This window comes from Rhincodon typus, chromosome 11 (assembly GCF_021869965.1).
Source record: "Rhincodon typus isolate 14 chromosome 11, sRhiTyp1.1, whole genome shotgun sequence".
Classification (NCBI taxonomy): Eukaryota; Metazoa; Chordata; class Chondrichthyes; order Orectolobiformes; family Rhincodontidae; genus Rhincodon; species Rhincodon typus.
In genome coordinates this window covers 33,103,529-33,119,581 of record NC_063342.1, presented here as the reverse complement: position 1 = coordinate 33,119,581, position 16,053 = coordinate 33,103,529, and the positions used below count along the sequence as shown (strand labels likewise).

Below are 16,053 nucleotides of genomic sequence, written 5' to 3'. Positions count from 1 at the left end.
CTCTACTGAGCCCATGACCAGAATGTCAGAATGTAAATCCTCACAAATGTTCACCATCATCCATGTAGCTTTCCATAGTGGTTGCTGACCTCCCTGTGATGGCACACAAGCACTGACATGCCAGAGCCTTGACAGAAGTTGAGGATTTGTTGAACTTCTCTGCCATCCATGCAAGATTCTGTATAATTTCTGGAAACTCCAAGATTTGCTCATTCTTGTGCCCGTATCTTAAGTAGATTTATTGTGGCTGAGGCCAGAGACCCATCATTTACCTGGAGTTCAGCATGGACCTTACTGCCAACATCTTTCCCAATCAGGGACTTCAACTAACACTACCAACCCAGCTACTAGGATGTGTTCATAAAGTGATCACCACCACGTGCTTTGATTTGATACATGAAATCTCTGAAACATGCATGAGTGTAAGAGTGTAACAAAGGAGAGGCAGATGACAGTGCATCCTCTGGCTGTATTTGGTCTTCATCATAGATGGAAATGTCAGCTTCACCTATGTGAATAACTTGCAGTATAGAACAACAAAATAGACGTTAAGGAGAAGCTCAGTCCAATCAGGAAACCAAAAATTCATGCATGCATCTAATAATCTGATGTCTTAACAGCAGATTGAAGGCACCCTTATTCTCCTGGCTGGCTAATCCAGTCTCCCCACTTTCAAATGGACAAGTGCCTGGCTCACATATTGTCTTCAGGGACTCCTCTTCAAAGGCACCAGTACTTTGAGATCATCCACTTTTCTGGTCTTGGCCCTGTCCCTAGAATTCAAGATCTCCTTATCCTGCATCACAAGGGTAGGAGACTTAGTGGCATGTCAAGAAAATCCCCAGTCCTGTGTAACATACAGGCAACACATTCTAACTCAGATTCAATGCTTGGGATCTCATCATGTGCTAAGTTGTCAGACTCCACAAAGGGTATCGGAATAGATGTTTGAGGGGCCAGTGGGTTGTAGGGAGGGAAACCTGGTGTTGTTACAACATGGATGGATTCTTTCTTGGGCCGAGGGGACACATTAAGGAGTTATATGCCCCTTCCCTGCATTAGGTTACACAGGGAAATGTTGCCAGCCACAACTTGAAATAGGTTTCACCTGCAGTTTGATCATCCAATGGATTTTAGTTGTCCCCACCCCCTACTCTGCGTTCAAATCAAATCTGTCACTGATAGAGCTAATATCCAGCTGTCTGAGTGGAAGCAACCTTCAGAGCAGAGCCACCTCAAATGCTCTGGGGAAATCAGCTCAAATCCTAATTTAGGTGACGGTGGAATCTGAATTTGATTAATTCTCTCACTCTAGTTGTAAAAATCAAGTGGAACTGGGACGCAATCCTTCCCAGTTGGACAACAAAAGGTAAACATTGCAAGAGAATAGAGTACGTCAACTATGTGAAAGACTACGGGCAGATTAAACAGAAAACAGAAAATAGGAGCAAGAGAAGGCCATTTGAGCCTACTCTGCAATTCAATGTGATCATAGTTGGCCATTCAACCCCATTCCCTCTCTCCCCCCATGACTTTTGATCCCCTTAGCCGCAAGAACTGTATCTAATTATTAACATCCTTCCTTAGATAAGGAGACCAAAACTGCACACAATACTCCAGGTGTAGACCCCCAAGACTGTGTACAATTGTAGCTCCTGTACCACAGTACTGTGACAAGAGCAGAAACATGATTGGAGTGAATCGGATTTGGAATTTGGCCACAGACTTCGCAATGTCTCTAAGGACTTCAGACAGAAAAGTAATATTAGATATGAGGGTAGTGTTGGAATGACAAGGGCAGTTATAGGAGTAGTTTTTGCAAAAGAGAAAAGTGAGCCTTACTTCGGTTGTGGGTAAAGTGTTGGAAAGGATTATAAGAGATAGGATTTATAATCATCTAGAAAGGAATAATTTGATTAGGGATAGTCAACACGGTTTTGTGAAGGGTAGGTCGTGCCTCACAAACCTTATTGAGTTCTTCGAAAAGGTGACCAAACAGGTGGATGAGGGTAAAGCGGTTGATGTGGTGTATTTGGATTTCAGTAAAGCGTTTGATAAGGTTCCCCATGGTAGGCTATTGCAGAAAATACGGAGGCATGGGATTGAGGGTGATTTAGCGGTTTGGATCAGAAATTGGCTAGCTGTAAGAAGACAGAGGGTGGTGGTTGATGGGAAATGTTCATCCTGGAGTTCAGTTACTAGTGGTGTACCTCAAGGATCTGTTTTGGGGCCACTGCTGTTTGTCATTTTTATAAATGACCTGGATGAGGGCGTAGAAGGATGGATTAGTAAATTTGCGGATGACACCAAAGTTGGTGGACTTGTGGATAGTGCGGAAGGATGTTGCCGGTAAGAGAGGGACATAGATAAGCTGCAGAGCTGGGCTGAGAGGTGGCAAATGGAGTTTAATGCGGAAAAGTGTGAGGTGATTCACTTTGGAAGGAGTAACAGGAATACAGAGTACTGGGCTAATGGTAAGATTCTTGGTAGTGTGGATGAGCAGAAAGATCTCGGTGTCCATGTGCATAGATCCCTGAAAGTTGCCACCCAGGTTGATAGCATTGTTAAGAAGGCGTACAGTATGTTAGGTTTTATTGGTAGAGGGATTGAGTTTCGGAGCCATGAGGTCATGTTGCAGCTGTACAAAACTCTGGTGCGGTCGCAGTTGGAGTATTGCGTACAGTTCTGGTCACCGCATTATAGGAAGGATGTGGAAGCATTGGAAAGGGTGCAGAGGAGATTTACCAGGATGTTGCCTGGTATGGAGGGAAGGTCTTATGAGGAAAGGCTGAGGGTCTTGAGGCTGTTTTCATTAGAGAGAAGAAGGTTAAGAGGTGACTTGATAGAGACATACAAGATAATCAGAGGATTAGATAGGGTGGACAGTGGGAGCCTTTTTCCTCGGATGGTGATGGCTAGCACGAGGGGACATAGCTTTAAATTGAGAGGTGATAGATATAGGACAAATGTCAGAGGTAGGTTCTTTACTCAGAGAGTAGTAAGGGCGTGGAATGCCCTGCCTGCAAAAATAGTAGACTCGCCCACTTTAAGGGCATTTAAATGGTCATTGGATAAACATATGGATGATAATGGAATAGTTTAGGTTAGATGGGCTTCAGATTGGTTTCACAGGTCGGCGCAACATCGAGGACCGAAGGGCCTGTACTGCGCTGTAATGTTCTATGTTCTATGTTCTATGACTATGGATTTGAAGTAGTAGAGAGGAATACCTCAGGTAAGGCGACCATGAGCAACATCAGCTAACAAGAATACCTAGAAAGGAAGTTGATTAGCATTTTGATGGCAATAGTATCAGCATGACATTAACTCAGAGAGTATGATGGGAGAAAGGGAAAGATCACAAGAAAGATGCAAGATGAGGGCTAAGACAATTGTTCCAACTTACAACAGAAGAGAAAATACTTTCAAAGCATGGAAACAACTAAATCTTTGCATGAAAATGGTTTTCACAGGTGATCTAAACTAGATATACTTTATTATTCAGATATAGTAAAAATTAATTCTAGCTCTGAAGTTTCCCTCAAATACATCTATAGAAATATGAAATAACTCAGTTGCTTTTATGCATAAACCTGGTAGCAATGGACAACTTAACAATTAGTTAATTAGTAGAAATATACTGTAAAGTGAATTCGTATCTATAGTCATCGATTTTCCTTCCACTTAACCCCATGTCAACTACTCTCAACACCCCACAATAAGTGGAAAACGGCTGGAGGATTTAACTAAAAATAAAAAATGGGACTCATCCACATCCTCTACATGATTCATGATGTCTGAATGTCCCACTTTGTAGAACTTCCACCTCTCTGTAAATATTAGGGCCACAGTGATCCTTCGTTTAACTTTAAAATGTTTTAATATATGAAGTTGTTTCACAATCCTTTAAAAACAAATAGACTGATACCTGTAAATTCCAGTACATTCAATCAGTATGTCAGAGCAGAAATAATATTTATTAAAGGAATTCTGCACGTACAGAAGGTTTCTGCCAAAGTGATGGCAGTTGAACAGAATTATGAAGAAATTTCCAACTATTGAAATTAAATCAGGATAGTTCAAATCTCTTTAGGAAATCATAACAATTAGGGGACAAGTCAAATGGAACGTTTGTGTGAGGTACTTAAAAATCTGAAATTAAATTATGAAAAGAAAGCAAAACTGTCAGGATTGCCATCACTACAACTGTTAAACTAATGTTGTGAAACAGAAATCAAGAAGTTAATGTCAGTGATTCCCTGCTCCCTGTCAAAATGCTGTTGAAGTTTCCACGGAGTGTAATCTTCAGAAATTGTTTTAACATGTATCTGGAACATGGGGTGGAGTTTTCCCAGCATTTGAACAGTGTAGGCAATGATGAAAAATTTGGCAAAATATAGCAAGAGTGAAAAAAAGTGATTTTCAACATTGGAATTTTTCTCTCAATTTTCCTTTTAATTTAAAAGGCTGACTGAGAATCTTGCTAGGAAATGGCAACCAACCTACTTCCATGCAATTGCATCTCATAATTAGCTAATCTTGCCTTATTTCTATGCAGTTTTAATATTGGTGATAGACTAGCTGGTGCTATTCCCAAATTGAAAGTCAGAGTGGTTACCTGGTAGATGCACCTCACTGCTCATTCTCTGGACATCACTTTAAGTTCCATTCACAAACATCTTATTGGATGTTCCATGGTCAGCGACTGCCTCCTTGTTTCATCCACAGAAGTTAGCATGAACAGAACACCAGCCTCACCGTATCAACATTACTGATCTCTGACTAACTCATCATAGACTTCAGGAGTTCAGTACTGCACTTTCGAATTCACTGACACCTTACATTGCAATGCTGCAGCCAGGTCATTCTGTGGGCAGAGGGACACACCCATCTTATGGATCTGCACAAGATGCGTTTAATGGCTCTTAACTTGCTTTCTTTTTTACTTACTCACTTTGCACTCACTTGGATGCACATAGCATTGCCTTGTCTTGTTGCACATTGCTGCTTTAATGAAAGCTTACAGACTCATAGCATCTCTGGCTTCATTTGCTTTTTACCACAGACAGAAATCCAGGCAACTTGTCAAGGTCACTGGCACTGAGCAGTCAAAGGGATGGACATGTTGCTGTGCAGCAGCATAATACATCAATGTCAGATCTACAGTGTATGCGAGCAACTTTTTTATTGATCATTTGTGGGATGTGGGCATTGCTGGCTGGCCAGCATTTCTTGCCCATCCCTAGTTGCCCTTGAGAAGGTGACGGTGAGCTGCCTTCTTGAACAGCTGGAGTCCACCAGCTGTAGGTTGATCCACAATGCCATTAAGGACGGAATTCCAGGATTTTGACCCAGCACAGCCAACACCATGCAAGTGCTTAAATCAAATGGCCATGTCTGAAAGTCTTACAGCATTAGTTGTTAGTGGTGTGAAGGGGGACAATGGTCAGTTGGTTGATTCTGCCACACTCAGTCCAGGGACTTGGCCATAGTCAACACTTGGTGCAATCATGGCCACGGGATCAATCCTGCAGGTCAAGTCTAACCAATCTGGCAATTACAGGTAAGCCACTCTGCAAACTCTAAAGCGATCAGTCTGTCCTCAAATCAGACTGGATGATCGCCCAGGTCAGTTCTAGGAGTTTGGGAGAAAACATCAAGGGACTATTCAGGGGTCAATATATGCAGTGCAGTGAAAAATGGGGAACTCAGCTCTGGGGTTAAGCTGAATTATTCTATTACACTGAGGGTCAATGACAGTGAAGGTAATGTAAAAGGTGAGATCTGATACAGCATAGAAGAGGGCATAAAAAATTACAGTCAGGTTTTCACAGATCGCCATCATCTAAGCTTCAACTGGGCGAAAGTGAATTGTAATAGTGGGCATGATAATACAGTGGCCCAGCGGCTGAAGCGGAAAGTAAGAGTATTTACTGCCAAATAAAAGGGTTGAACAGGAGGAGCCCAAAAACAGATGGGGTTGACAGGAACACAACATCAAATGGAACAGGAAGGGTGGAGGTTGATAATCCTGACCATCAGTGAACTGGATAAAGTGCCATCTTTGATCGAACCTCAACAGCATAATAAGGATGAAAGATAGCTGTCGGCATACTCACAGTAGTAACTGTGTTTTGTTTGGTGTGGTGGTAGTGAGGTGGACATGTTTGTTATGTGAGGCCTTCAAAGGGCAATTACATTAATTTGTCATCCATAGATTCAATGACGACAAACTTGCCATTACATTACTCTATGTGCAGCTCATGCATTGACCAACAAGTAATCACAACCACTCTATTAATCATGGCCAGTCACCGAATCGCAAAGGCATTTTAAGGTGTCATTGCTGCTCAAGGCTAGGAGCTGCTTTACTCTCACATTAAACTGCAAATGTGCAAGAACATGGGCTCTTATATTCAATGTTGTACTTCTTAGGTGCACTAACAACTGGGACAATGAAAGAATAGTCCTGCCACAATTATAATATCTCAATGATGTTTTGCAACAAGGTTTGTATTACTTACATTCACATAGGAACAGGATCAGGCCATTCAGCCCCTCAAGCCTGTTCTACCATTAAATTAGGTCATGGCTGATCTGTGGCCTAACTCTATATACCTGCCTTTGGCCCATGTATCTTAATACCTTTGCTTAACAAAAAGGTATCAATCTCAGATTAAGAATTAACTGATCCAGCGTCCATTGCCATTTGTGGGAGAGAGTTCTAAACACCTACACCCTTTGTGTGTAGAAGTACATCCTAACATCTCTTCTGAAGGCTTGGTCCTAATTCTCAGACTATACACCCTAGCTCTAGAATGCCCAACCTGTGGAAATAATTTATCTACCCTATCTTTTCCTATTAATATTTTGAATACTTCTATCAGTTCGCCCCTTAACTTTCTAAATTCTAAACATGAATTTTTCTTTCAAATTCACTCATGGGATATGAGTGCCATTTGCAGGCCAGCATTTATTGCCTGTCCCTAATTGTCCTTGAGAAGATGGTGGCAACCTGCCTTCTTGAACCACTGCTCCCCATGTGTGTGGGTTGACCCATAATGCCCTTAGCAAAGGCATTCCCAGATTTTGCCCCAGGATCAGTGAAGGACCGACAATATTTTTCCAAGTCAGGATGCTGTATGGCCTGGAGGGGGACTTGCAGGTGATGGTGTTCCAATGTATCCACTGCTTTTGTCCTTCTAGATGGAAATGGTTGAAGGTCTGGAAGGTGTTGTCTAAGGAGCCACGTTGATACAGAATTAGTCAGACGTTTGTGCAGAGGCTTGGCATTCCTTTCTTTTAGGAGCCTTTCATGCCATTGTGTATTGTGACCTATGATAAAGCCACACTTTCATTTGGGATGACTGCTCAGGAGTCACATCACTGAGAAACTGTTCTCTGCCTGATATTTCCCACATAGAATCAGTGCACCTATCCTGAATGAATCTAGGAATGGCAGGTTCTAATGTTGCTGATGCAACCCTACACATCCAGGAGTTAGAAAGGTCAAGCAGCACCACCACACCCCACCAAAACTTTTAAGGGAGTAGTTGCATTAAAGGGTCCCCTCAGGATGCGGAAGAGGTTGAGGAAAGGTGGAATCTACTGTCCTTGCTGTTATTTCCTGTAGAGATAAATGAAGCCACATGTAGGTGCAGACTGAGGATATCCCAGGACAGCATATGGAATTGTCATCTGCTGAAGTAGCATTTGCATTTTGAAGGAGTGGGTGGCCATCAAGGTGATAGCTGCACTTAATTTTTAAGCTTCTAGCTCATTCAAAGAATCCACTGGAGACTGTCTGAAAATTTCTAATCCTCAGCCCTTAAACATATCAAGGATGTTACAACTGTAATTTGTGCAAGGTAACACATCATCTCTTTTGCTCGTTACAAGTTCAGTGCTACAGCCCCAGCAGTAGAATGTTCCAATATTGCTAGCTTCCCCAGGTGATGTGTTACAGATTAAACAAATTGCTTTGGAAATGCCTCATTATAACAGGAAAGGGTTCCACTTGATCAGTGTCCAACACATCTATGATATCGTTACCCCATCCTACAGGTTTGTGCCAAGTATCCTGGTAACTGTCATGATGCTAATAATAACTCACTGCTGCCTTATTTCAAGAGTCAATGCCAAACCTGGATCACTGGTGAGGGACAAGTACTACCCTCTGCAAATGTGATAAACTACTCCTTTACAGAACTAACCAATTGAGGTAGGTCACATACAATGCATACCACTGCCACCAGGGCTGTCATGGAACAGATTGTAAGGCTGCTCAAGGTGAGGTTCAAATGCATGGTTCGCACTGGGGGTGCCTTGCACTACATTCCAGATAGAGTGTGCTACATAATACTAGTGTACTGTGCTCTTCACAACTGGAGCAGGCAAAGAGGGGTTGTAAAGAACACTGAGGAGCTGGGAGAGTGGCAGCAGTCTTCTGAAGATAAAGATGAGGATATTGACTGGAGGGAACATCACTTTGAGCATGATAGAACAATACATCATTAGGCACAAAAAGCCAAATAGAATTTAACTGATATCTGCTTCCAAGATGTATGATTTGGGTGAAGACATTCTTCAGCTTTTTGTTTGCCGTCTCTTTGCCTTTTCTATTCTGACTGAGTACTGTTAACAACCATCTGAATGCTTCATAACATGGAGTCACTCCCATATTTAAGAATGAGGACTCTGTATGTTCTAATGAGCGTCAGACAAAGAATAGCAGTCTTTCAGACAGGGCTGAAAGATGTATGGCACTAAGTAATGTTAACTTCTGAGGCTTCATTCATGATCCTGTATCTGAGAGCTTCATGGTAAGTTTTCCTGTAACCATTATCATTTTCAGAGACATCCTGAGACAGATCTTCCCATTGAGCCTTCAGAATCTGCAATTTTGCATACACCTTACATACTCATTCAGCTGTGTAAGTACGCTTCACTTCAACATCTAAAGTAACAAAGGCTGTATTTACAGCATCTTTTCTCACCAGAACATACATTAAGAAGCAGAATTGGACGTTAAGGGAACATTGGATATCATACTTCTATGAATGTGTGCACATTCCCTTGTAAGACACACTGACCCTTGCCCCTCAAGAAATGTGCAATTAGGAGTGAACACAGTCACATGCGCAATGTGGTCACAATTGTGGAACATGTGCAAGCAAGGCCCTATTAAAAGGCATTCACTTTACCTTTGGCCTCATTGTTCTCTACTTCTCAATGATGAGCAATGCTTCTCCAATGGAATTGGTTTCTACCCATCATTGCTTGTTATCCATGGCCCAGCATTGTTGTCTCATTATATCTGCATGAAATATAGTGCATACTACAAATCACCTGCACATTTAGCATTATCTAGAGTTGTTGCAAATAAGCTGAAATTTTATAGTTTAGTAGCAGACACAGGAGGAAGCTTTTTCCTCTACCAAATTAACATATTATTACAGACAGCCTTTTCCATCGGTATGAATGAAATATTGATTAAAGTCCTTTTTTTTGAATTCATTCACAGGATGAGGGCATCGCTGGCCAGGCCAGCATTTATTGTCCATCCCTTTTATTTACATTGTACCACCATGTACTGAATATGTTCTGAGTTTCTACTTCTGCAAACTGAGTCACAGTGGGCAAAAATTCTCCTATGGCAGGCAGTTCCATAAGGTCATGTTACTGGACTAGTAATCCAAAACTGGAAGTTAATGTTCTGGGTTTGAATTCCACCATGGCCAGTGGTGAAATTTGAATTCAATAAAATGTGGACTTAAAAGCCAGCCTGATGGTATATGGCCCACATGACCATTGTCATACAAATTATACTGCCATCTGGTTCACAGATGCCTTTTCAGGGAAGGAAATCTGCTATCCAGGGCAACTAGGGACAGGCAATAAATGCTGGACATCCCACAAGAGAATAAAAAAAAACTTCTGTCATCCTTGAGATACGAAGAAGCTTCATAAACTCTGACCATGGTAGCCACTTAAATAGGACCTACAGTTAAAATGAGAGTCTAGACTTTTCAACACTTTATGTGCATATTTATTTGCAGATGTGAAAGGGTCTTGTGCTTTCATGTGCTTCAGAGTGATTTTGTTTTCCTTGCGCTCCCAGTGTCTAGGTACAGTCCAGGTGTCCAAAGCTAGGTGGAAGGAGCCTGTTGGCTTCGAAGATTTGAGTAGGTAGCCCTGGGCATTTGTGACTAGAAAGCAGAGACTTGCTGAGAGATTGTTCTTCCCTGCTACAAACTTAACTACCTCAGCTCCATTTGCAAGGAGAAGGTCTCTTTGAAAAGAATCAGCACCTAGAGTGAGGTAGAGGTTCCTTGTTACCACACCACCACCACCACCAGCCCCCCTCCACCGACTCCATTGATGCCGAGCACTAATAACTGAAACAATAGATCACTGGTTTACATGCAATTCTGGCAGCCTCTGTGCATTCCTTTGGATTCAGCTTTCCACAGCAGCTGCTAAATTTCCATAAAGACAGCCAGCACAGTACTGATAATAAACACAAACAGAAATTGCTGGAAAAACTCAGCAGGTCTGGCAGCATCTGTGGGAAGAACTTAGAGTTAACATTTCAGGTCCAGTGATCCTTCTTCAGAATTGGTACTGATAATGTTGCTGGGGTCTTCCAATCTTCAATCTTCTTCACTAAGTGTCTCTGACAAACTTTCCTGCTGTTCCTATGACTATCTATGCACTCGCACAAAATTATTAATGGCCAATACCATAGAATCATCTTCTGCCTGGGGCTGTGCAGATGTCTGATTTCTTGCAGTCCTCTGAGTGCCAAAGACTAGGGTGCTTTCCTCCCTCCGTCAGTTATAGAGATGTGCTACTAAATGTTCCAGGTGTGTTCCTGAGACTAATCTAGAAAGAAAAATCACTGTGACTGAAATGTCTGAGGTGGTGGAGAAAGCAGCAAAAAGTCTTGCCAGTACATCCTAAAGGATCTGTGACTTCATCCTCAAAGGTAGAAGAAGAGCTGATGGGCTAAAGGCTGGCATCTTTCAGAGGAGGTTTTGTGGGTGCCATTGCTGCTAGCATAAGAGAAGACAGACAATTAGCTGTGCACTGGGGGTAGAAACTTGAGCATCTTAGGCATACATTCACAGTGGTGGTAATGGGAGAGCAGCACAGCACACAAAGCTTACTTTGTTGCAATGGATGTAGAAGTCTCAGCATCACCATGAGTGGTCACGGTCCTCTTCAGCCATTCTTGAGGATAATCTTCTCATAGTGGGTGAGTACATGAATGTCAGCCAGCCTGCCGCCTATCTTAGCCGCTTTGCCAGTTGTGATATCTTCTCTTGTAATGAGACAAAAGGAGGGAATGAGAGAGATGTATGTGGCTGGTGGAACTGTTGGTGGTGCAAGAGAGGTAGTGAGGTGTCCCAAGTGAATGAATAGCAAGTACGGAGGACAGGAATGGTTAATAGTATAAGTGAAAGCCTTAAGTAGAGATGCTACATGCAACAGCAAGAGAGTTATAGACTGTTAGCCTTGGTGCAGAAGCACAGTTAGAGCGGGAGTGAATGTGAGGTATCAGAGAGAATATCATGGCACTTACCGTTGCATTGCACAGAAGATCATGAACTGTCTTGTGGCACTTGGGTCACTCTCTGGGACTCTGTCTTGTCTGGTGTCATGGCCTTCTTTACTTGTTTGCAGAAAGGATGACAGCCCTCCCCTCCACTCTACCATTCACCAGCATCCTTTCTGCAAAGCGGGCTGCAAGTTTCCCTTTCTGGGACAAAACTGTTGGCGCCTATGAGGGGCAGTCCTCGCTTGCAGATTGAAGTGGTGCGCAGCTGAGGTATAAATATGGCACTAGTGGCATGAACAGTGTCAGGTACTAGCAGTGGTAAGCCTCTGCCTCTGCTGTCTTGTGATTAAAATGAGAAGTACATCATAGAGCTCCATGGCAAAATTAATTAGGTGAGCAGCAGAACATTGTGTGAAAAAGGTATTACATTGCATGAAAAATGTCACTTTGGGCCATAGCAGGAAATTGTAAAGAAACTCCATAAAGAATAACACTTAGCCAAAAAAAAAGGATCATTCAGCCCAATAATTTTTATCATGTGTGTTGTACTGTTCAACCATTTGATACAGATTGGGTTTTCATGTGTACTTTCATGAAATTTTCCAGTATGGAAAATTCGAAATGGCATGGTATCAAATATGTAGCATATGAAGTCGGGAATAATGTGGGGAAAAGGCAATGAAATGGAAGAACAGCCATGATCATATTGAACAGCAGAGCAGGCTGAATGTTGCAATGATAAGACCAGGCAAGAAGGGATGAACTGGCTCCTCTCTTCAACTCACCACCAAACCCCCCCACCCCCAGCCCCCCACTCTGGGTAGTCACAACAAAGATTTAAAAGTTTTTTACAAGGAGAGATCTATACCTCTCCCCATGTAAAAATGTAGTTAACTATTTTCTGTGAACAATAACAAGTCAAGGGTAGTCTTGAGCAAAAGAGAGAACAAATTTGTTAATTGGAAATCAGAGGAAAACAACAAAAAAGTGATGTCAAGCATACAGCCCTCCTGCTGGCCCACATACACACACCCCAAGGGAAAAAGGGAAGGGTGCCTAATACAAAGGACAATAACGTATTATAGTTTTGAGTCATTTTGTTGTCTTTGAAGCCTGAGGTTTTAACCTGAGGACTATATCTGAGCCAATGTTAATTAGTTGGTTTCTTGAATGCAGTCAGTCATAGCGAACGTGCACCTACTGAAAATTTTCACTTGCTTAATAATCTTTGTCTGTACCTGGTTCTGAGGGAACCAGGTGCTAACTCCTTTGCAGAGATTAAAAGGAAATAGCAGCTTCTCACCAATTGTCTGGCAAAATGATCCAGAAATCTCCATTGGAATACAGGTCCCGAGATGATCATTGGGAGGTTTGTCTGTGCCAGCCATTGTATCAATACCCCATACTTTGCATTTGTTAAGTGAATTCCTGAGACCTAGGATAGATTTCTAGGAAGGTGGCCTTGCATTTTTAAGCAGTTTGCCAGTCCAATTTTCAACAATTCCAAAGATTTGAAAATCTTTGAAAGATTTTAAAAATTATATCGTGAGAAAAATTAAGATGTAAACTTGTGATAATTATGTGATAGATACTTGCATACAAGATACAATGATGGTGATCCAAAAAGTTACTGTAAAGCCTAACAACATTTGTTAAAATAATTGTCTGAACCTTGATAATGTACTATACTTTAATTAGCTTGACAAAGCATTTGAAGTTAAAAATCACAAAGCTAATAAATATTAGAAAGTTTTCAATTAATGCTGTATATAAATGTTAAAACATTTAATGTTGGCATTTGCAGAGGAATTAGATCTGAACATCATTAAGCAGAACTATCATTTAGAATGAACTAGCAAATGCATACATGTTATTGCCTGACTGGTTAACTTGTTCAGCGTAATTTATTATACATTGTTACCTTTTATATTATCTTTCAAAGATGAGGATAAACTTGAGTAATGAAATTCTGCATGCAACGTTGTGGATGCTGAGACAGTTGGAACTTGAAGATTGCTATAGGTTGATTTTTCTTCAATAAGTGACAGTCAAGGCAACTAAATGGAGTTGGCATGGAAACAGCCATGATAGATTTGATAAGGACTCAAATGGCCTGCAGCTAGTATTTCTATGTTTCTGAGTATTGTCCAGGTAAAACATGATTTTAAAAACTGCATATAATTCCCTTTCCCACATTTCTTCAAGGATGGGATTTTCACAAATCATTTCTGTGCACTATTGAGTACAAATTGATGAACTTCAATACCAAAACAGTGACAGGCAGATATTGAAGGGAGTATCTGAAGTTGTGAAATCTTGGCCACCACGCTAAACAGATGGTGCTTCATTACGAACATAATTCAGCTAGTCATATGTTTTCTTCCTAGTGTACATTTCAGAATTCCATTAATTTTTTTTGTCAGTGATGGAGGTTAGACAGAAAAGAATTTCTCAACTTTTGACGGAACTGTTCCATGTACAATTTAAAAAGGAGATATTCTTGCTGTCTTGTGACCAAGGGTGGCAATGTTGAACCAGTTTCCTGGAAACTTATGCCATTATCATGGCACATCTACATTGTCGGGTCCTTTGAATTGCACAAAATGAAAGGAGGAAGTTATAGAGTAAGTGACTTACATATACTCTATATCCCTCTATAGTATGATTACCAAAATTGTCACAGTACTCTAAATTTGCACTGACTAGGTAAGCAAAACACCTTTTCTATTCATTTTAATACGTATACAAATAAATTCCAGTAATAAGCCCAAAACACTTGGTTTTGCTTTGCCTTAAATATTTCTGCAGTCTTTGCGATCACCTTTTTTGTGCTACTAGATTTCTTTGCCCATTAACTCCATTTAGACTCAACAGCAAAGCAGCATGTTGCCTCCTTATTCTTCCAAACAACAGATATCCCGCACACATATATATTGAAATTTGATTTTAATTACACATCTATTCTGCAGGTTTTTTTCATGTTTTCTTGTATTTCATCAAATATTTCCTTTGTACTTCTGCACTTCTACATTTTAAGGATTTCTGAGTCCAATTCACTGATATAAATTGGGAATAAGTGTTCCTAGCACCAATACCTGTTGAACACTACTTCACACTTTTTGCAACATGAAGGGCTGCCATAAACACTGATATTCCTGTTTTCAATCAACTAGGTTTCCAAAAGGATTGGGAAATGATAGGGAACCATCCTCACTAATGGCTTGAGCACATTAATTTTCAAGTTCACATCCAAAATCATTAAAAATAATTGAAATGCCTCAAAAACATAATGGGGGTATAATTTCCATTTTGGTCAATTGGCAATTCCATCACAAATTACAATGATTTTTCCTACAGAATTTCCATTTATACTTATTTGCATATTGCAAAATATGAAATCACCTTTGAACCAGATTAAATCAAGCAATATTTTAAACATTTTGTTCTAATTTCCTTTAAAAAAATTGCTTAATAGGTATTAGTGTGGTAATTTTGCAATGTTTGATTGACACAGTTGATAAAATGTTATTTCACAAAAGCAAGCATTTCTAATCATAATCCATCATTTGAGTAATCTGATTTTAAATTACTGAAAATATCTATTAAGAAGTATACAAAACAATTTTTGCCATTATAGACTCGTCAGCTCTCTCTAAAGTTACACTCAAAACATTTTAATATATCATGATAGGTTATTGATCTGAAATATTAATTCCATTTCTATCTCGATCCATAGATGCTGCTCAACCTGAGTATTTCCAGTATTTTCTGCTTTACTCCAGATTCCCAGCATCTGTAGTATTTTGCCTTTGTAGAATGACTATTCTGCAGTTTAAGTTTTAAGGTATCCAAAAGAAATAAAAATAAGTTTTCTTACTTTAGACAAGTTGACCTACTTGTCAATTTTGGTTTCCAGTCTAGATTTCCTCTTTTTTCTATAAACTGCATTTAGTTGGAAGCCTTGAGGAAAATCACTGCCCAGGGAAAATTGAATTTGTTTTACTAATGACAGCATAGAGTCAAACAGCATAGAAACAAACCTTTCGGTCCAACCAGCCCATGCTGAACATAATCCCAAACTAAACTACTACTAACTCTCTGCTCTTGGCCCATATCCCCCAAAACATTTCCTATTTGTGGACTTATCGAAGTGTCTTTTAAATGTTATAACTATGCCTGCATCCACCACTTCCTCAGGAAGTTCATTCCATACGCAAACATTGCTAGCATTATGAGCAGTCATAGGAACGTAATAAGTAGATGCTAGAATAGGTAATTTGGCACTCGAGTCTTTAACCAGTTTGCCATGTTTCCTGTCACAATTCTTTTTACTCAATGCTCAATAAAAATATTGAAAATTGGTACCAATAAGATATAGAGAGACAACAAGGTGCAGAGCTGGATGAACACAACAGGCTAAGCAGCATCATAGGAGCAGAAAGGCTGACGTTTCGGGCCTAGACCCTTCATCAGAAATTTCTGATGAAGGGTCT

The 16,053-nt window shown here is 40.6% G+C and overlaps 1 protein-coding gene across 2 annotated transcripts in view; it reads left to right on the top strand.

The window, feature by feature from the left end:
* Positions 1–16,053, top strand: part of LOC109930469 (syntaxin binding protein 5L) — a 438,683-nt gene that overhangs the window by 378,835 nt on the left and 43,795 nt on the right. The gene's annotated exons all lie outside the window — the stretch shown is intronic.